This window comes from Chaetodon trifascialis, chromosome 23 (genome assembly GCF_039877785.1).
Source record: "Chaetodon trifascialis isolate fChaTrf1 chromosome 23, fChaTrf1.hap1, whole genome shotgun sequence".
NCBI classification, from domain to species: Eukaryota; Metazoa; Chordata; class Actinopteri; order Chaetodontiformes; family Chaetodontidae; genus Chaetodon; species Chaetodon trifascialis.
Window position 1 is genome coordinate 3801588 of NC_092078.1, and position 22010 is coordinate 3823597.

At 46.6% G+C, this 22010-nt stretch overlaps 1 protein-coding gene across 2 annotated transcripts in view; it reads left to right on the forward strand.

Annotated features, from left to right (window-relative positions):
* The window catches only part of arhgap36 (Rho GTPase activating protein 36), a 48207-nt gene that overhangs the window by 2524 nt on the left and 23673 nt on the right, over nucleotides 1-22010 (forward strand). Inside the window, exon 1 of one of the 2 annotated variants that reach the window (XM_070993064.1) lies at nucleotides 16029-16237. The exons of the other annotated variant lie outside the window; for it this stretch is intronic. The gene's annotated coding sequence lies outside the window, so the exon portion shown is untranslated. Of the gene's footprint in view, nucleotides 1-16028; nucleotides 16238-22010 lie in introns of those variants that run through there. 2 annotated transcript variants of the gene reach the window in all.

Consider the following 22010-nt stretch of genomic DNA (forward strand, 5'->3'; position numbering starts at 1 on the left):
TCACCTCATGCATGTGTGAAGCATGTGATCTGTGCAGGAGAGGAAGTGACACTTTACATGAAATAAAACACCTTTTATGAGCTGATCGCTGTTTGTAAAGCGAGGTCTCTGTCAAACTTTACTCTGCGTGTGTGTGTGCAGTAAGTGTGTTTATGCAGGCCAGCGAAGAGCATCAGGTGTGTGTGTTTTAACATTTGCATCTTATTGGATTGTTTGTTTCTCTTTGAGATACGTTGACGTCTGAATGAAAGATAATACTTTACTACCAACATGTTCAGGTCCGCTCAGCTCTGCAGGCCGACACCTGAGCTCTCATTCTGGGGGTGTTATCATGGGGGTGTCGCGCTGCCTTTGGACGTGCTTCTATTGAAGATGAACCAGAGCAGGAACGTTGAGGCGCTGCAGGGTGCAGATTCAGAGGATCCACTTTGTGATGAAGGCTGCCTCGGCTGCTGTTCCCCCACAGGACAGCCGCCTGTTTTCATGTCTGCTTCTGCATTATCTGCCAAGATTTACATATTTTCATCTGGCTGTAACGTTCAGAGCACCTAAAACGTGCTGATTTTCTCATCTTTGCTATCAAGCTGCGTTTTGTTTGGATGCCTGGATTTCCCAGACTTGCCGGTGTCGTGCGCCTGTCGTGCAGCCTGTTTCCTGCCGCTCGCTGTTTGTGTGCACGCTGTGTTTCTGCTTCTTCTGTCATGATGTTGAATCGGCGCTGAGTGACTCTGGGGAGAAGCTCCTGGTTCTCTGTTCTCTCAGAGAGCTGACGACTCGAGTCAGCCTGCAGTCACAGAAATGAGTTTATTTGTGTGGAGCTGCTGTGAGACGTGCTGGTCAACAGTTTGTTTGTGCTCTGTTTTCACTCATATTTTACCCAGCAGCCCTTTCTGGATTGGGCTTTAGCACCGTGGTACATTTCTGAAAGCGTCCTCGCTTGGCCACGGCTGACAAAACCAAGTCCAGCTGAATCTTAACGTTAATAGCATGAATTCCTCTCTCTCCCTGCTTTTCCTGCCTGTCAGACATTACCAGACAGCTGCATCACTTTTCTCTCAAACTATTATTTGTGCATCTGCCCATCTGTCAGCTCTCGTTTCGCTCTCAGCAGAACCTCGCTCCCTCTCTCTGCTGTTCCCCCATCTGTCTGCAGCCTCCGCTGCGGCTACGCGCAGCTTGTTTGGCTCCATCACGTTCCTCGCCTGTCATTTTGATTTGTGGATCCGAGTCTGGGACTCTGTTTGGCTCCGTGAAGTCGCCAAATCCCATTAAAGTTAAATACTTGGTGGGCTTCATGTGCTGGACGCGGTGGCCGTGACCTCTGCACCTGACGCAGTCGCCTGTTGAGTTGCTGGTGTTGGTTTTCATGCTGTTGTCGTGTTTGTGAGGTGATCAAATGTCAAGTAAACGCTTTAAAGGTAGAGGATGCTTGATTTACAGGCTCTGTAAGACAGAGGCGGCTCGTTCGGGGGGGGGGGGGGGGGGGGGGGGGGGCAGCACTCTTCTCCATGTCAAAGTCTTGTTTCTGTATAATTGTGACGTGCACAGTGCGTGACACCTGAGCAGACTCCACCTGCTGACGGTGAATATGTGATAGCCTGAGAATAGTTTGGACCTCAGCTGCTGTTTCCAAGGAAGGTAAGGTCCAAGGCAAGTCAGAGGCAGCCGAATAACTCTTTATTCAGGTTCACTGTTAGAACTGCACCACACAGGAGCCAATCACTGATCAGCAGCTGTCTCTGCCATCCCAGGTAGCTGCACCTGCAGACTGCTGCTGTTAGCCAGCACCACCACCACTGTGGTGCAGAATAAGGAGCAGATGGAGGCTGCGTCCTTGCCGAAGCAGCTACTGATCTGGCCAATGATAAGCTGGCGCCGTGATCCTTTATTTCTGAAGTTGTCTCTCCCGATTGAAGTAGATTAATGTTCATAAAAACAGCAGAAAGATAAGCGAGGAGGAAGCTAATATGACATCTATTTCCCCGTGTTTTCCTCGCTCGTGTGCACGCTGCTGTTTTTGGCTCTGCTTGTCCAGGTTTGAATGAGATCATTATCGGAGCAGCTCGGCCTCAGAAGTGCTTTTTAGTTGAACTCCAAGAGGCCGTAAGACGAATTCTCCTCGTACGGCACCAGGTTACGATACGTTCACCTGTAAAACAAACAGAAAGAGCTATAATGAATGAGACTGCAGGAAAAGGAAAAGAACGTTAAACAGAAGAAAAAGGCTTGTGGGATAAAAGTTATTGATGCTGCGTTTTGGGCTAGTCTGAGATTGTCCTCACGATCAGTCGCTTTTCTGTTTCCACACTTTTCTGAATAAGCCAGTCTTTCAGGGACGAGTATTTGTGCTCTGATTCCATCAGTATGTTGAGTTTTTACTCGCGACGGCAGCTGATTTACTGCTCAGAACACGTCTGTTTCTGTGGTTCGTGCTCGTATGTGGACAGGTGCGCTCAGAAACCCCATATGTGCAGCCGGCGTGCGTGTGCAGCGATTGATTCTGCTGCTCACGACGTCGCCTCACATCTCGGACGCTTTGCTCAATAATGAGCACCACGTGTCATCAGAGGGAGAGAGGGAAGATGGAGCTGAAGGCGTAAAGTGGTCAAGGTGGAACTGTTGAAGATTTAGAGGATGATGAGGAGGAGGAGGGACCCGACGGGGATGAACGCTGAGGAGAAACGTGAGGGCGGGACTCCCTCGGAGGCGCTGTGTTCATTTTCAGCCCGAGGCTCTGCAGCCACATGTGTCTCAGCTGGATCGGGATCACGTCCCACCACAGCCTCCTCTCCAGTGTCACCTGCAGGCTCTCTCAGGTTTCCGACCGCGCTCCTCAGCGAGCGCGCTGCTCGTCTCTGTTTGTACAGGCAGGAAAGCATGAAACGAAAGACTCCGGTCCTTTGTGCCGCGGTGAAATTCAGCCTCGCTAAGGTAGGACTCGCTTTGCCCACTCGTTCTCACGATGAAATGTTGTATGATGTGGCTTTTGAGTCTTTAATGAATCTCCCACAGTGCATTCATGAGTGGAGAACTTACAGATTTCTATAAACCCATCGTTGAGCTCCACTTGTGTGCATGCTGTAGTTTTCTGGGTTGACTTTGAAGCCCTGTCTTTGCAAACCTGTCTGACAGAATGCATTTGGAAATGATCATTTATGTCCTTAATACTCTCACAGAGATGGGAGAGAAATGTTTTCTTCCCCTGCAGCTTAAGAAAGGAAACGTGGCTTCATGTTAAACTACTGTAAACGGCTCCACTGGCAGCTCTGCTCTTGTTTTGTCTGTTAGACTCTTTTTGTTTAGTCTGCAACATTCAGTGTTCAATAGTTTACTTTTTATCGTCAACAAATCCCACGAAAAGACCAAAAACCAACCTCAGTCATTTCCTAAAACAAGAAAAGATGGAACTTTATTGAAATAAATTTCTGAAGGGAAATTGTTGATCAGCAGCTGCAAAGGTGCAAAAATCCAAAACACACACATTAAATGTTGAGGCTCACAGGTCTCTGGTGTCTCAGGCTCAGTCTGTGATGCTGATCGATGAGTATGAGGAGCGGTTTCGGCATTATCACACATCAAGATACACAGATAAGTGTGTTTGGCACACCGTGTCCCACCAGACAGAGAGCTGTGGTGACCAATCAGCTGCTCGCTGTGGTTTGGACAAACGTCACTCAAACAGGAGGCATTTATCGCATTTGTCGGGACTATTTTCAGCGGCGGATGAATCCACATTTGGTGCTTTGAGGAGTATTTCCAGCAGCAGGGATATGAAGGAAGATGTCGGCAGTGCAGCGGTGTGGCTCACTGGTGTGTTTTTAATGGTTTTTGGACGATACTGGAGCTCTGAGACGCAGAGGAGTGAGCTGTGTCTGCCTCTGGCTGCACAGACGATACATCACATACAGATTAGATACAAATAAACCCTCTGATGCTTTGATGTGGCTTCATTTTATTTTGTTCGTATCAAGTCACAAGAAGCTTTGACAGCATGTCGAGTTGCAGAGACTCATGGGATATCCTGCAGTATGGCCTCAAAGGCACGTGGTGCAAACTCAGACACGAGCGTTTGATTTCCAGCTACGCTGCCGTAAATCCTCCAGCCAGTTCTCCATATTTCCACACTGCTGATGGACACAAAACGTAGCAGTTGTGTTTTAACCTTTACATGAATCAGTTCTGTCCACTGTGCTTCCTGTTCCTCTCTGTGGCGATGCCTTCAAGGTCTCTGTGGCATCTGGTGCTGCTGCTGCTGCTGTGTGTGTGTGTGTGTGTGTGTGTGTGTGTGTGTGTGTGTGTGTGTGTGTGTGTGTGTGTGTGTGTGTGTGTGTGTGTGTGTGTGTGTGTGTGTGTGTGTGTGTGTGTGTGTGTGTGTGTGTGTGTGTGTGTGTGTGTGTGTGTGTGTGTGGCTGCAGCGGTCTGAGCCAGTGCCCGTACCTTCAGGGTGTCCTCATAAACAGTGTGTAATCTCCCATCAGTCATGCTCAGACTTACGTAACCAGCGTACGGCGGGTACTTCCCAGCTGGACTGACGTGCCAATGTCTGTTAATGGACTCGCAGCAGAAGCGTCCAGTAAATCACTTTGTTCATAAATGTTTTTACTGAGGAGTGTGTGCCAGTCTGGTATTGCTGGTTTGCTTTTTCTGTGTTGAGCTTTAGGGTGTAGAAGGCACTAAAATACAGAAAGCCTGTTGTCCAGTTTATTTAACTGGGCATCATTTGGTGAATTGATTGTTCTCCTGTGCAAATCTTGTTCTCATGTGGACATTTAGAGGCTGATAGTTATGTTTTAGAGTAAAATCTTATGATAGACGTTGGCAACACATCAACACTTGGTTAAACTTGTCATTGTGAAAGTGAAATGAGATGAATGTGACATTCTGACCACACAATGTTTGTAAGTGACTGACCCTCAGTACACTTCATTTGACGTACTTATTTCCATTTTACACTACTTTGTACTTCTAGTCCACTACATTTTGGAAGCTAATGTTGTTCTTTTTACTCCACTACATTAATTGGATGACTTAAGTTGCACCTGCAGCTTGAGATTATTGATATAAAAATATAAATCGTGATGATTTGTAGTGAATATAAATGAGTGCAGGACTAACTCTGTGGTACCCTAACCCTTCTTCCATCATTGGCTGATATCAGTGTATCTGTGATAAGATAAATTTTGCCGCCCTGATGCGTCAGTTGCTCTGTGTGTGTGCTACATTTATTTCATCTCAAAGCCAAACCTGAACTTTCACCCATTTCTGTGGCCGTTACCGTATTTCAAGCATGACTGAGGAAGTGATTTAGCGTGTGCTGCGCTGCTTGTGTGTGGAAGATCTGCGCTCTGCGTGAGTTCAAGGCTCGAGTTTTCATCGTTTTTATTATTGCAGCTTGTTTTCTCAGCACACGGGGAGCAGGGACTCACAGCAGCTTCGCCATGTGGCCGCCTGACAGAGCAGAAGACGCTGGCGTGTTAGAAAAGCTTCACTGATTGGTGGTTTATCAGCTGTTTGTTTTAGGCTGTTTAGCTTTTCTTAAAAATGGCGCTCACTGGTCGGATGGAGATGTAGTTTGAACTACAGGTACATAAGTAATGTCTTTTTGGAGTCCACGCCACACTTTGAACGTTTACTCCTCTACAGTTAGCAACTTCAACGCAAATGAAACCGTAAGTTTGCAGATGACATCACGTCACTCTGTTGTTGTGCGTCACGTGACTGCCAACGACCTATTCAAAGACAAAACCAACAACAAAATGATCCTAATAACAAGTTGTCTGTGTAGCCAAACCCTGATGGATGGAATTTGTCAACAAGCCACTGGGTTTTCCTTTACTCTTATGAAGTAATACTACATGTTTACACCATCCTGCAGCTCACTGGAGCACCAAACGTCTCTTAATCCGCATTTGAAAATAGTCCTCCCAAAAGCTGCAGTGTCCACCTGTTTTAAAAGCTAAATCTACGTTTTTATGATGGGCATCGTTAAAGATTTCTGTCTTCAGGCTGAAGCTGTTGGCTGAGCGCCACAGAGGAAAGTCAGAATTTACTGCGATGGACTGGCGCTGTTGGCCTTTTCACTCCATTTGCTTGCAGTCCATAAATTATAGAGCACCAGCCTTATTCTTTAAGCTTCTCAAATATTAATGAGATAATCCTTATTAATTTCTGTCTCTGTCTTCCTTTTAGTCTCCGTTCTTTTAACTCCCGTTCTGTCGTCGTCGATACCCTGAAAGGCGAATGCTTTATGCACTTCTGGCTTTTTGTTCAAAAACAGGCCATAAATCCCAGTTGTTGATGTTTCCACCACAGATACATTTGGGTTGGTAAAGCTCTGCTGTTGCTTCTGTGAAAAGTAAAAATGAGATGAGCGATCAGAGGCGCTGCCGGCGCGCAGCGTCGGGGAAGTGGTCGCCATGGTTGTTAATCAGCAGCCGAGGAGACACTAATCGCGCTGTGCTCCGGAAAGGACGGATAACATCTGCGGTCGTGTGTTTCCTAATGTGGGCACGCATGCGTTTGTGGAAATAAAGCCACAGTTTCGCGTCTGCAGAGGTGTGTGCAGGATTTCTGCGTGCATTCCTCCGTTCTGGGAAGACCTGTGCTGAGTTACGGCAGGAAACGCACACAGCCATGTAAATCAGAGGGGAGGAGAAGGAAAACAGTGGAAACATGGACTCACTGCGTCTTTGTGTTTATGTTGTGTGAAGTGAGGCAGAAACGAAGTCATAAGACAGCCAGGCTGTTCTCTTTTTTTTGTCCACCTTCACATTCTGACTAAGTGATGTAGCTCTTGGCATCTCTGCGCCGCCCCTCCGTCTTCTTAACTCTCATGTGGAAAACCGGCGCAGGGTAAAGAGAGGCGTTGTCATTCTGTCTGTCTGCACGCATCCATCTTCCCTTACATCTGCGTCGGCCTCGGCGGCTCTGAGCAAGGCGGCGTTTGGGCTTGGTGATGGATCTTCCTCCGCAAACATCAGCGTCTGGCTGATTTAGCGACCCGGGAGGCTGGAGGATCGCCGCAGGCCGCCTCTGACGCTCCCTGAGGTCGTTCAAACCGGTCGCTTCAGGGGTGCAGTCGCGAAGCCTCGCCAGGCCGTGGTGGAGCGAGTACTCAGATACTTTACTGTGGTAAAAGTGGCAGTACTGCAGTGTTAAAGTACTCCACAACAACTACGAGTCTTGCATTCAGAATCCCATGTGAAAGTGTTAAAGTACTTGTGTTTGCTGCATTTTCCTGCTGCAGATGTTTCAGCTCATTCGAACTCGTTTATATCCTGGTGGCTGCTTTAATCTACAGCAACGCATCATTTTCTGTAAGATCATCACATGTTTGCAGCGCGGCCCACTGCTGTCAGTATTCAAAAGCACTTAAATGTATGTTCTGGATGCTGAAATCCTTGAAAATGGCGAGATGAGGCCTGGCGTGGACCCGCTGTGTGACGTCACGCTTTTAATTCCCGCTCCACGCTGCGCCTCCTGAACTCCGCTGCGAGCACTTTTCTTGGTTTTAAGAGGATTTGCCATTTCAAGTTAATGTTATCTGTCCAGAAACGCGCTTCTTAATGTGACTTAGTGTTGTTACACAAGCAGCAGGCAGCTTGTCCAAGATGAAGAGGGAGGAGGAGGAGGAGGAGGGGAGCTCTCCAGGAATTTATTCTGAGAGTCAGCGTGTGTTGATTTCTCGAAAGTCATCTTTGGAAAAGTAGAAAAAGCCGTTTAAGTCTGAAACGTGGATGAGAAAGAAAGAAGCGACGAGCTGTGAGCGCCACACGCTGAAGACGTCACCTGACCGTCGTTACGTGACACCGTCCGTTCAGAGGATGTCAGCGACAGCAGGGCTCCTCCATCAAAGCCCCGGTTGGTATTTTCCACATTTCCTGTCATTTCCCTGCAGAGGAATCGCCCGCCCGCCTCAAAATGGTGCCCGCGTCCCAGCGCCGCTTTCATCCTAAGATGGATGGTCGTGTCAGGGTCGGCGGGGTCAGGGCTGTCAGCATGGTGACGCTTCCTTTCAGCTTTTGTTATCAGTGACACCTAACAACTTTGGCCACTTTCTGACTACTTTGTGTCCTGATTTCCTCTTTCACTCATTGATTTATTCATTTTTAATGTAGAATTTTCGAGCGTCAGAGTTACGGAAACGACAACGCCGCTTCCTTGGAGAAGTGGAAGTTTGATTGAAGTGAATGAGGAAGTAATGTACCAAACGTCATTGACACTGAATCACTTCATGTCCCAAAACTGGGATTTGAGCATGTGGATATTCATTTTAAATCTGTTCGTAAAGGTGTGTCTTGGCTTGCAAAAATCGGCTGATTTCGGGTTAAATCTTGCGTTTTCTGATGGCGGTCCTGTTGGATCTCTGGCTTCAGTGTACGCTGTAGTCAGGACCTGCTTTGCACTGTGAGCTGACTTTGCTTTTGAAGACTTCTGGGTGTCTTTTTACACGCAGAAACATCCAAAAGTACAATAACAGCCTGCTTATTTGTCCTCCTCTCTGCTCTTTCCTTCCCCACGTCTCCTCTGGTTTATGTCACTGTCACAGTGCATAAAACAAACTTGGGAAAGCACTCTGCATCAAAGGAGGTAAAAAACGATCGCCTCGAATGAAGCGGAGCGGAGTCAACGCCGTCAGACAGAAACACATCTCCACAGTGCAGCCGCAGGAGCAGACGGAGGTTACGTCACGTCTCCTGAAAAGGCAGCTGTCCTCTGACCTCTGGGGGGAGCCAGAATGAGACGGATGCACGCTGAGGGACGTCTGCACTGCTGCTGTGTGACAGCTTAGCATTGAGTCTCACTCTATCTGATAAAGACAGAGTAGCGTTTGACTGTCAGACCCTCCGCTGGTGAATCAGCTGCCTCGCCTCCTGGTCAGGGTCATAATTTACACTTTGTCCAAAGGTGAAGCGATGCTTTAATGGCGGCTGCAGGGGCGGTTTCTTTCCTCTGCCCTGCTTCAACGGGGGGGTCAGAGGTCACTCAGTCACTGCAGCTGAGCCTCAAGCATTGACCTCCTGCCCGCTTGGCCCAGAAACATCCATTAATGCAGCTTTCAGGGTCTAGAAACCATTGTCGCCGTGGTTTTAAAAAACAAACCAATGTTGACTGTCAGCAGAAACAAACTGTGGTCACCTGTGTTAAAGTCGCACGACGCGTTGACCCCGCCCCGCTCAATATGAGCTTTTAGGGTCTACATCAAAGTCACGCAGCTGCTCCTGACAGACCAGACACAAACACGAGTCGTGTTGGCGTTCGGATAAACGATGATGTGATGATGTTGCTCTTGGGAGGACAAAGTCACGTAAAGACAAACATGTAAAGACGGATGATCAGAACGTCAGACAGATGTCAGACACACGGGGCCAATGCAGATGTGCACGCACACACCAGCTGCTGTTTGTGGAACCACACAAAGGCTCTTTGAGGGACGAGATGCACTGACTCATTATTGTAGTGTAGAATTAAAATGCAGTCAGGAAACCAGCGATCTCGCTCTGCCCTCGTCTTTCTGGGACGGCAGGATGAGAAGATGATCACTGAAAAAAGTGCTTTGATATATTTTTCCCCGAGCCAGATTCCCCAAAGTGTTCTTCAAAATAGGATCGTCTCTTTGTTGTGTCGACTCGCCGAGCTGATTTCAGGAGCTTTGGGAGACAAACTGCAGCAGGCAGAAAACATGAATCACCTTTTATTATTTGTAATTTTGTCGACATGAGTTTTACACATGCTCTCTCCTCTCCTCTCTGTTTTCCTCCGCTCTGTTCCTCGCGCTGTGATCATGTGAAGGAGGGAACGTGTGAGATACGTTGAGGTAGGAAACGGAGAGATGAGAGGAAGCCATCAAAGAAACAGGAAGTGCTGGCAGGAAGCTGTCGGTGAAAAGGATAAACTGCAGTGCCGCTTCAGGTTCAGACTGTGATGTCCAAAGGTTGTACAGACATCCTTGGTCCCCATGGGGGGGGGGGGGGGGGCTAATGACTATTGATCCATCCAGCACCATGACATGTTTTCATATGTATCGTACCATCTGCTGGAGAGAGAGGCCCAAATGATGGACTGTGCTGCCTTTGGTGATCCGCTGAGCCGGCAACAGCTGTGGACAGATGTCTTCTGTCCAGTCTGTCCAGTCCAGTCCATCCCTATGTCCAATTCTTGGGAAGACAGTATCTCAGAAACAACTTGAAGGTCAAATTTGGCACTAGCGTTCACTTGGACTGGAAAATGAACGGATTGGACTTCGGTGCTGGAAGGTCGCTGCGACCTCACAGAGCCCATTTTTGTGCAAAACTCAAGAATTCGCATGCTAATTATGACAATTTCACACAAATGACGTTAAGTTCTGCAAAAAACACTCGTGGCCATTAGTCAACGCCATCAGGAGCAGATTTGGTCAGACACTGAACTCAAAGTCATCAAGTCAAATACCTGGAAAATGAACGGCGTTCCCAGCAGCCTCAGCTGCACTTTGTCTTTAGCACTAATTAGCAAATTAGCTCAGTTAGCTGACTTCTAAATCCACTGCACTCAGACTTCTCACGGACCTTTTAAGTGCTTTGGCAGAAACCTGACAGCGAGTAGTTTTATCTACCGCGAGGCTGACGTCACTGTAGACTAAACCTCAGTACGACTTCCTCTTTCAGCAGGAAGTCGCCGAATCCCTTGTTGCTGTTTTGAGGAGGGTGTCGGACAGGGATGGTGGTGATGATGATGATGACGGGCGTGGATGCGAACGTCCTGTTTAGAGAAGCGAGAGAGACAGAAAGAAGGACTTGTTATCGATATCCTTGCTGGAATCTCGTTTCCTCTGTCGGCGTCGGCATTTCCTCTTCTCCTTTCCCAAAATCCTCTGGGAGACAGAGAGAGGGAGAGACACCAGAGGATGATGGAGGGGAGGGGAGCACAGCTTGTGCCTGAGATATATTGCGATTTGTCTATAAAATTTGGGATTTATTATATACTTTGCATATTGAACACCAAAGTGCCTTCTAGCTGGGCATTACCATGCTAGCTCCCTCTCTGTGTTCGTGTCTCATGACTCAGTGCAGACCATGCCGACTTAATCACATGGGATGGAATTAATCATGTAGCTTAGGCACATTTCCCTCACGCTCTCCGGCCACTGCGAGTCACACCAGTTGATTACAATGTTGAATGTGCTCATCTGAGTCGCCTTCAGTCGTTTCCGTGTGGTCAGAGCGGGAAACTTGATGAGCAGCAGCCAGTGCTGCAGCGAATGGCATGAAAAATGAACGGCAACAGCCAATTTCATAAGTGCAGCATTACACCTCCAGGCAGAGCTATCTCTGCCTGGTTCATGGCAGCTTCCTCAGAGCTGCTTGGCTTGCTCAGCAGGCTGCCTGCCTGTGTCTCCAGCCACAAAAAACAGCTTTAACTAAAGAGAAACTAAAGGTCTGCTCCAGCTGGCTCAGTCCCGGTCAAAGTCCAGGCATCTCTGTGAACAACAGAGCATTTCACAGGTCAACACATACCTGTTTGTCCTCGCTCGTATGACATCATCTTAACCTATTGGACTATAAATGTGAAGCCAATAACTCTTTATCTCATGCCTCTTCGGGCCTTTGACTCTCTCGATAAGGAAGCACTCTGCAGCCTATCCAGACTTGTCTGTCAGCAGAAAAACCACAAAGTTCACGGAGTAATGCTCTTCATCTCCAAGTAACTGTTAGATATAAATTGTGATGTGACATCCAGAGACTTTTTCTTCGCCAAATAAACGATCACTTGGCATTAAATGTGCTGCCAGAGTAATGAAACCACTGCACTGCCCCAGGTGTGTCCTGCTGCCTCACACGTCCACCTGAGCGTGTGTGCGACAGTAACGGCTTCACGCTTCTGCACACGTCCAGTCAGGAGCTGCCAGCTTAAATATCTGTTTTCACACATGTGTGTGACAGTGTGGAAGTAATTACGTCTGCTCCTGTCGCTGTAATGAGCAGCTTGTAAGTCAGTAATTTCACAGGAGCTGTTAGCTGCAGTAAAGCCGTCATCTGTCTGCTGTGTGCTTTAGTTTCTACTCGAAAATAATCGACTTTGAACTCTTTTTGAATTGCAAAGTTGCATCACAGCCGACATTATTTTCCTTTCCTGCACTTCTTTGCTTTTGCCCGGCGGGCTCGCGCTCGCCGCTCTCATCAGTGTCTCGTCAGCAACAGGCAGCTTTTAAGAGAGAAGAAGCTTTAATAAACCCGCCGTGCGACGCCTTCCCAGCAGCAAACGGCTGACAGACACCGTTAGCGACAGTTAGCGTTCAGCAAATGAAGAGACAGATGTTTCCCAAAGGAGTCAGTGGACCGCAGAGCTGAAGGAGGAGTAAATACTGGCCTCTCGAGATTGCATTGAGCTTTGTCTGCCAGATGAGTGAACAAGCAGACATATCAAGTTTATAAAGTGATTGTAAGTGACTGCATGACAAGTATTTGCAGCTTGTTCCTTTAAAGAGGCTAAAAAAGTCAGTTAATGCAGGTACATGCAGCTGTTAATTAGAGGTAAAACATGGGTGATGTGAGATGTGAAGGCTGCACAGGTAAAATATTCCTCTTTTTTTTTTTTTTTGTAAAACATATAAATAATGAATGTTACTCTGAGATTTGCATGTGTAGAAATGTCCCTGAAGCAGCAGTTCGGGGCTCTAAGACCTGAAGGTTTAACACACGCTGACTTGTTGCAGTGAAATCTAGAAGATATATTCTGGATAAAAGTACAAAGAAATCAAATTTGCAGGCAGCCTGTTGTCCTATTGCTGTTCATTATACCAGCTCCTCATTTATCTGAGCTGTTAATCTTTACTCTCACGCCACGTCCGGGCAGGAGACGAAGGTTTCCTGTGATGCAGAGGACGGACACATGACCTACGGGTGGATCACAGCTTGAATTTGGTGTCCAGGCTCATTCAAACATGATGGAAACAGACCAGCAAGTTAAAGGCTAACAGAAGGAAAGTCCACATTTCAGGCATGTTTCAATGGAGTTATCTCTTTGTCTTGTTGTACACAGTTTAGACTGTAGGTGGCGGTGTTGTCAATGAAGTTCAATGCGCTCGTCCTGACTCGGATGTCCTGGTTCAGCAGTGACTGTTACTGTGTGTGTCGCCTGTTCATCATCCATCCTGTTTTTGAGCCGACAGTCAGAGTCAGCACTCGAGTTTGAGGACGCGAGACGCATCACCGCACAGCGGTGCTCGTGACCTTTGACCTGGAAATGTATGGCAGCGTTACAGGAAGCGAGGAGGATCAAAGATGATGGGGAGAAGCCGGAAGATGAGAGGAGAATAAGCTGACACACTCACACTGGCCGGTGTGTGATATCCATGAGATCAATGGAAAAGGACAGGCCAGGGGTCAAAGGTCAAGACTATTTCTACTTTAATAAGCACATTTCTGCATTATGCAACAGGAAGACGAGCGTTCACAGACGAGAGCCGGCTGAGCCTCACACTGCTGGAAGAAGTACCCACAATAAAAGTACTCATGCCCAATTTTTACAATATTATTACTTTATTGATGTGTTACTCAACATCACCTTCACACTGCAGCTGGTAAATATGGGGCTAATATAGAGTCTTATATAATAATATCAGTTAATGTTGATTCATATTTTGTGTTATTAATCTGAATCTGGAAAGGAGCTGATGTTATAAATATGTACACTGGAGTAAAACCGACAATATTTGCCCTGAATTGTAGTGCAGTACAAGTATAAAGTTAGAGGAAAAACAGGAAGTACAAGTAGCTCAAAGCATACTTTCAGTTGCTGGTTCAGCCTGGAAGAGTCTGAGGAGCAGCTGTTGTAGTAAACGTTACGAGTCCCTCTTCCTCTCTAAGCTGATCTGTGTTGCTCTTCGTCTGTTTAGTCTTCATCCTCCGTGTTTCTGCTCTGTCGTCAGCCTTATTTTTGTCAGCGATGCTTCCCCCTCCGTGCTCACTCTGACTCGTTTGCGTCTCCCCGTCGCCGCCCGCCCTTATTAGCCGATCAGGGTCACGAAATCTGAACTCCGCTGGGGGTTGAACGTCGAGGTCAAAGGGTCGCGGTGTCATCCATTTTGGCTGCTGTTGTTTGGGGCCCCACAGCTGGAGTGCTGACAGACATTTTCCATGCTTGTTTCAACACACACACACACATGCACACACACGCACACACATGGCTGTTGAAAGGAATCAGAACTGCAGTTTTCTGCACGATTTTGTCAATTTATTGATTTGTGATTAACAAATCAGGGCTCGTCTGCGGCGCCAGGTTATTGATAGCTCTGTGGGCCATCAGTGTTGAAGCTGATGTAGAGAGAAGGGATCGTGTTGCTTTGGTTGAAAAACTTTACTCTTTATTTCACTGTCGGCTCTCGTCAGCGTCGTTTCCAGGCTGCAGCAGCTGCTGATGAAGGTTTTTGGTGGGAGGCCTGAAATCTTAAGATAAAGAGATTTTCATGTGTTGTTTTGCAGTATAAAACACGTCAGTGAACGCCTCACTCGTGAATTCTGAAGCCTTCGTGTGGCTGAATGAGACTGCAGCCGCTGTCGGGGGCAATTAGCGTCATCACGCCAGAAAGTCATCGACTCGCTAGTCCGCCTTCACGGCCTCGTGTCTGTGCTCAGCTTAAAGTTTCCAACTTATCATCCAAGTTAGGAATTTATGAAACGTAACCATCCAGTGAAAAGTGTGGAGGGAAGCAGGCTGATGCTAACGTTCCAGTTAGCCTACGAAAATACGTCGTCCCTGCAGGACTGTGATTCTATTGGTCATAAATTGTTATTTTATTTAGGGCACAAAAAAATCAATTAATGCATAAGAATGGACTCTTCCTCCTCTTCCTCCTCTCTTTCCTCATCCTTCCTTCTCTCCTAATAAAATGTCTTTTTTCCTCTGTCTTGAGTTTCTTCCTCTCATCTGTTCTTGTCTCTGTCTCAGCGTCTCTCCCTCTCTCCTCTGTCCTTTTTATAGAGCTTTGATCCTGCTGTAATCCTCCTTCCACTCACATTCTCTCCCTCCCTCCCTCCCTCCTCACCTCCTTTTTGCAGTTACCCTCCTCTCCTTCATTCTCCTCATCTATTCCCTCTTTGTCTCCCTCCTAACCTCATTCTCTTCCTTCCTTACTTCCTTGTCAACTTCCCTTTCTCATTCTTCCCTCCTATCTCCTCCCTCTGTACCTTCCTCACCCTCCTCTCCTTCCTTCCTTCCTTACTTGCCTCCTTTTCCCTCCTTCCACTCCTTACCTGCCTCTCTCCACTTACATTATTACCTTCCTTCCTTACCCCCCCTTCCTCATCTCCCGCACCTCCTTGTATCATGTATTAACTCCTTTTCTTGTCCTCTACCCCCTACTTCCTCTTTTAACCTCCTCTGCTTCCCCTCCTAATTTTCTCACTTCCTAACTCCCTCTTCTTTCCTTCCCTGTACCTCCTTGTTTCCTATATTATCTCCTTCTCCACCTCTGTATCTCCTCTAATTCCTTCCTTCCTCCCTTTCTACCTCCTCCTCTTTTCCCTTCCTACTCTACTTTGTTCCCTACCCTATTTCCTTCTATAGCTCCTTCATCCCCTTCTCTGCTTCCTTACCCCCTACCTTTGCATCCTACCCGTTTTATATCCAATATTAGCTCCTTTCTCCTTCTTTTCTTCCCTCCTACCTTGCTCCTTCTCTTCCTCACGACCTAATCTTTTGCGTTACATTTCTCCTTCCTTCCCTCCTTACTTCCTTACTTCCTCCGTCTTCCCTCAACCACATTCCTTCCTCTTTTTACCCTCATATATCTTTTTTCTTCATGCCCTCTCGCCTTTCTTTCCTACTTCCTTATGGTCATCCTTCTCTCCTTGTCTCCCTCTCCTTCTTCCTTCACTCTTCCTCAAAATCTTCCCTCCCTCCAGTTTCCTCATCCCACATGACTCCCCCTCCTCTTCTTTCCTGTCCTTTCCTTTCTTTCCTCCCCTCGTATTTGTGTTTATGTTCTCGGCTCCTGGAAGTCAATTCAGTATGCAGCGCTCTTCCTCCTCCTCCTCCTCCTCCTCCTCCTCCTCCTCCTCCTCTCTTAATCTAACTCACTTCTCAGCCCTCCCTCCCTCCCTCCCTCCCTCCCTCTCCTTTACTCGCTTGCTCGCTTCTTTAACTCAGAGCTGCTCCGATGAATTTTAGTGCGGGAACAAAGTCTGGATATGCAGGTCTGAGAGGTCTGAGGACTGACTGCAGGGATTTTAATTGAAGGTGACACCCCCCAATACAGGTACTGAGTGTGTGCGTGTCTGTGTGTGTGCGCATGTGTGTGTGTACCTTGACATCTGAAAACCACCTGTCAGCTGTGTGATTTTCATCCTTTGTTCAGCTTTTTTTTTCTTGTCTTCAGAAGCTAAAGGATGAAGGATTTAGCTCAGATTTTATGTGTCACCATGACAGTGTGTGTGTGTGTGTGTGTGTGTGTGTGTGTGTGTGTGTGTGTGTGTGTGTGTGTGTGTGTGTGTGTGTGTGTGTGTGTGTGTGTGTGTGTGTAGCACAGAATAATTAGTGATTAATGATAAATGGTGCTTAATCTTCCTGAAGTTGATGCCTCATTGGGAGCACTTTGAGTCAAAACCTGTTACATACATTATAAAACAGCAGTGAAGGGAAGCTGGCAAACATGTTTCTGAAGTTCATTAGTCTTAAAGTCTGTCCGGTATTTCCTAAAAAGCCTCGTCTTACGCATGCAATAAAACTTTTTGGGATGTTTTCTAAACTCATGGATCCCTGGGGAGCTCTGCTAGCTAAACTTAGGCAGGTAAACACGTTAATTCAGCCTTTTAAAAGATGGTAAACAAGCTTACTTAATGAACTCCGCCGAACGAGGTCAAGCTGTTGGTTAAAAAAGACACAATCTGGGATCTCATGCTCCTGAAACGGCTCATATTTCACCAAAAAATGTTTTAAAATTCAAGGTGGTTTACGCAAAATTAAAGCCGACGAAGTATTTCTGAACATGTGTGACGTCAAAATTTAGGAAAGAGTATTTTGAGAATAAACAACCAAACAACCTTAAATTTTACTGACATTTTCTGGCTTTCCTTCTTTAAAATGTCAGTGCTTTAATCACATTAGACAGGAAGCAATCTCTCTCTCTCACACACACACACACACACACACACACACACACACTGCACTTCTTGTACATACATAAACAAGGTTTTGGCATCACCGTGCTAATGCGCTCCTGTTGGTATTCGTCTGCTGGCCTAACATTGAATTCCACGCAGCAGGGAGTCTGTGCGATGTGTGTGTGTGTGTGTGTGTGTGTGTGTGTGCGTGTGTGTGTGGGGTAACATGCCAGTTTAGTCAGAACTGACACAATAGGACTGCTGTGACGACGTCAGGCCTGTTTCTGTGGCTGAGCCTCAATCTTTAGTGCTGCCAAGGGGCCTATTAGTGCTGCCTGTCTGTTTGTGTGCGTGTGTGTGTGCGTGCGTGCTCGTGTGTGTGTGTGCTTTCTCCTCAGTGCTGGTGTGAATGAGTAAGTACCTTTGCATACTAATGCGTGCCAGGCTTGGTTGCGATGTGTTCCTGAGAGCATCCTAATGAGGCTCCTGATTAATTTGATGCAAACACAGCGTGGGGCTGAATAATGTGAAGATAATGTTCCTCATTAGGAGGAATCACGGAGCCACGGCACAAGTTGAGCCCATTATTTTAGTGTCCGTATGGTGACATGGGGGGAAAAACACAACAAAGTGGCTGTTTTTCCAGGGATGAGAAAAAACGGTTTACATTAAACAAATGTGAAGATTGAATCTGATTCTGACGGGAGAAGTAAAGCTGTAGGTCGCAGTTTGTGCATTAGTGGTTTATTTTTAGTCTGTTTGTATAGAAGAGCCAACTGTAAACGTATTGTCCCTCACAATGAGGCGGCGAAGCCTTCAGGGCAGCGTGAGGAGACGTGATGTTCCAGGTCTCAAAAAGTGTCTGCTCACTGGAACGTCGTCCTGACACGAATCCACACTGTCTGTACAGACATTTAACCAGTCAGCAAGACTCTGAGCTCATCCCTCGCGCTCTTCCTCACGTCATGCGACCGTTTCTTTCATGTCCTGCCAAGCTGCCTGTACATTAACGCCGGGAACGCCGCTCTAGGTTAGCTGACGTTTCTGATTTCTGAGTTTCTGTGTTGGAGCAAGAAGCGGAGGAATCGATTAATGATTGACCGTCTAAAAAAAGCTCAGGATTGAAAGCTGACCTCAAATTTACCACATTTTTCATACAGCAGAGTTATGCGCACTGAAGGGGAACTGTTGAAGTTCTTGACTCTGGCCAGCAGGGGGAGCTGCGGTAGATAGTTAGGTGTATGTCACGCTTGCCAAGACAGGAAGCTATGATTGGTCAGGGCCCGCTGCGTAATCCGCCATATCTCTCGGCAAGGATTTAAATTGTATGATTTATTAATCTGACCGAGCGAACATCTCAAAAGACAAAAACATCCTGTTGTCTGATCTCGACATTAGCTTCAAACGATGGCTAAAAGGGTGGGTTAAACTGTAAGTTTCCCCTCAGAGTTAATCTTAAAGTTTGGAGTTTCACAAATATCCAACTAAATACTCAGTGTTCAGGGGAAATACACGAAACTTTTGTTCCACTTTATACAGACCAAATGTTACCCTGCTATGATTCTACTGTCCAGCTATTAACATTAGCATGTGAATGCATCACACCTTCATCTGACGTCATTAACCAAACGCACTGTTTTGTCATTGAAGGCAAAGCAAATGACTTTTCTGAAGTGCAGTTATTATTTTAATGTCAGTGGAAACAATTCAGACTTTCCAGCTCTTCAGGGAAAATAATCTCACCACCTTGTGCTGATGAATGAGAGCGAGCAGTCGCATTAATCTCTGTCTCATTTGCACCGAGGGATGAAAGGCTGAGGTTAACGATGCAGAGGCGAACCGAAGCGGCCGCTCGCATGAACAGCAGCCTGATGGAGAGATGAGGGAGGACCGAACAGAGAGAGAGAAGGCAGGGAGATAAGAGGCGGAGGGGCGAGAGATTTAAAAACGAGCAAAAAGTGAATGGGATCTGGTGTGGGGGGGTCGTGAAAGGCAAACAAAACAAGAAGCATCTGTTAGCTATCAGAGCACATTACTTAGTCACTTCGTCAGGCAAAGGGTAGAAAAACACAAACCTGATGTGAACACACGCCTGTTGTACATACAAACACATGCAATCAAACACGTTTTATTGCTCTTTAAGACTTTCAGCTGAGGGCTTTCAGCAGGTGCTGCTTTGTGCACGCTGCATCCTCGACTGTGATCTCTCCACCTTCGTCCTGTTTCATCTCCACAGTTCAAATGCTGTGATGGAGATGATGATTGTGCTTTCATCTCATCCGTCTCAGCTGTTGTAACTACCTTTTCACCTGCAAAGCATCCCTGGATTGTTGACATGTGGTCCAAAATGCTGCTCAGAACTCCTTCCAAAGCTCTCCTGATTCAGATTTGGATTTCTTTTTTGTCTCTCAATCAAATTCAGAATCCAGTTTAGGGTTCTTGCGACCTCTTACAGAGCTCTGCGTGGTCGGGCACCTGTCTGCATTAGAGGTCTGCGACAACCCTACATCAACGGCAGGTCCCTAAGGGCCTCTGCTCAGGGTTTGGTGGTTGTTCCTCAATCCATGCTTAAAATCTACCCTTCTTAGATTTCTGACGGTCATGGAAAGATGCTCCGAACTCTGGAGAACCAGCTCATTGTGTCATCAAACACATCATTGGTCTGTCGTAAATGTTTCTTCAGAACGTGGAAGAAAGTTCTTTACCACAGGTTTTCGTTTGGTTCGCCTTAATATCAAGAGACATCTTATGTTCATTCCACTGAAAACCACATGCAGACCTCATCGGTCCAACATGCTGATAATGATCAGATTTAATGAGTTTGATTTCACATCGCACCACAAAAATGTGCAAAACAAAGGAGCCAAACAGCACTGGACAGAACACATTATCCACACATGAGCAAAGCAGATTCCACCGACCAGACGGACTCTGCATCCACTGATCCTCAGATGATCGAACATGTGACGTCATGACGCATTTTTTATGGTGCTGTGTGATATAATAATAATAATAATAATAATAATAATAATGATAATACATTTTATTTGAAAGCGCCTTTCAGGACACCCAAGGTCGCTGTACAGAAAATATACAAACAATGAGGAGTTCACGACCTCCGGCTCCTCATTGGGCTGTTGGGTCGCAGAAGCTGCTGATGGTATATTTCAGAAGCGGCGACCTTCAGCTCGGATGGCGTGGGTCACACAGTAAATGTGCAGTTGTGCATCTGATGGTGGCTGTATACCAACTGTACTGAGACAAATGTTTTATGTAGCGGCACATAAATCTGTCAGAGAGGGAGAAAATACACAAGATAATGTATAGGTTGACTCTGTCTAAACAGACCGAGCAGAGTCAGGACACTTATCCTGAATGTCAGCACTTACGCCGGCATTTCGGACAGCAAACCGACCTTCCCGCGGCATTGTTTCCCACCCAGCCATGTTTGCTTTGCGATGCCATATGTCACCCTTTTTAGAAAGCCTCGACAAGGCCTCACCAGCCTCTGCCGTCCAGATTCACCACAGTGCGACCGTCTGGTTACGTTTAGCTTTAAGGCCAGAGCAATTTTCTCCAATCACGCAGTGCCGTGTGGGCTGAAAACCTATATGCAGAGGAGCAAGGCAGGAGGCTATGAATGATTATGAAAGGTTGTGTTATTTATGTCTGGATGCCGTGAAGGATGAGATAAGGCTGCAGGCTGATTGCTTACAAAGAGTGATTATATAAAGGCATGCACACGGGCATGAAGTGAATTTCTAAGCTTTGCTCAGTTCTTTCAGAGGTTCCTTTCAACAGACGCTGTGAAAAAATAAATAACACGGCGTACAAATGAAAATCTGAATCCATAAGCACTGAATAGTTTTGCCGCTGCAGCCATTCTTGGTCGATTGCCTCAGAGTTTTTCCTGCATGCATCAAGGCCATATAGGGGAAAACAGCGTAGTTTAAGAGCTCCAACGTGTTGTTCTTATAGTCTGTAAAGGTTCAATCAGTGCACGACGCTGAAGGCAGGAACCAGCGAGCTGAGGCCCGAAGCTCGAAGCCTGAAGTGGTTTCACTCACAGTTTATTGCTCTGTATGTACCATAGTTAAAATGACAGAGTGTGCAGGGTGGGGACACTTTCACAGTGATGAAACTCATCCTCCACTTCAGTGTGTCACATCCAGTCTGTAAGTTTCGTGACATAACTGTAACTCATCCACACGTTACGTAAAAGGAGACTCCGTCAGTTCAACACGCCGAGGCCGCTTCAGCAGTCATGCGGAGTCTCCTCGGCGAGTTGTGTAATGTCTTCTGTGGATCAAGAGGAGCTTTGTGAAGTCTGACAAAATGATCCCGATGCACGATGTCGCTGAGGTCATGAGACGCACAAATCCAGTGTGCAAAGTGACTCATGACTAACGCTGTCCATGTGAAACGTAGTGGAGGACAAGTAGAAAGTGGCATCAAGTGCATCAGATTTGCACTTAAAGGCAGAACTTAAATACGCTTCGTTACACTGGTGAGACCAATGGAAAACATTACAGGTCCAATCAAAGCCTGAGACATGTTGTGTGTGGCTGCTGTAGAAGAAAAAATGCCTAAAGTAAAATCCAATTTTGAGTCAATTTTGGGTCATTGCATGAAGAACATGGGTCAGATTTGGCTGTCCATGTCACGTATCGTCTCCCAGACGTCATCTCAGCGTCTCGCCCGCACAGACGAATGGATCCACTCACATGTTTAGAGCTGAAGTGAAGTGTTTCTTAAAGGGAAGTCACTGAATAAAACATCTGCTTCAGACTGCAGGACAAAGAAAATCCAGCTGTTCACGAGGGAATATGTGGAAAAAGGTTTACTGGACTAAGAAAAGTTAGATTCTGTTTATTTCTCAGTGAGTCACATTGTAGTCATAAACGGATGTCACACGACCCCAGAGGCCTG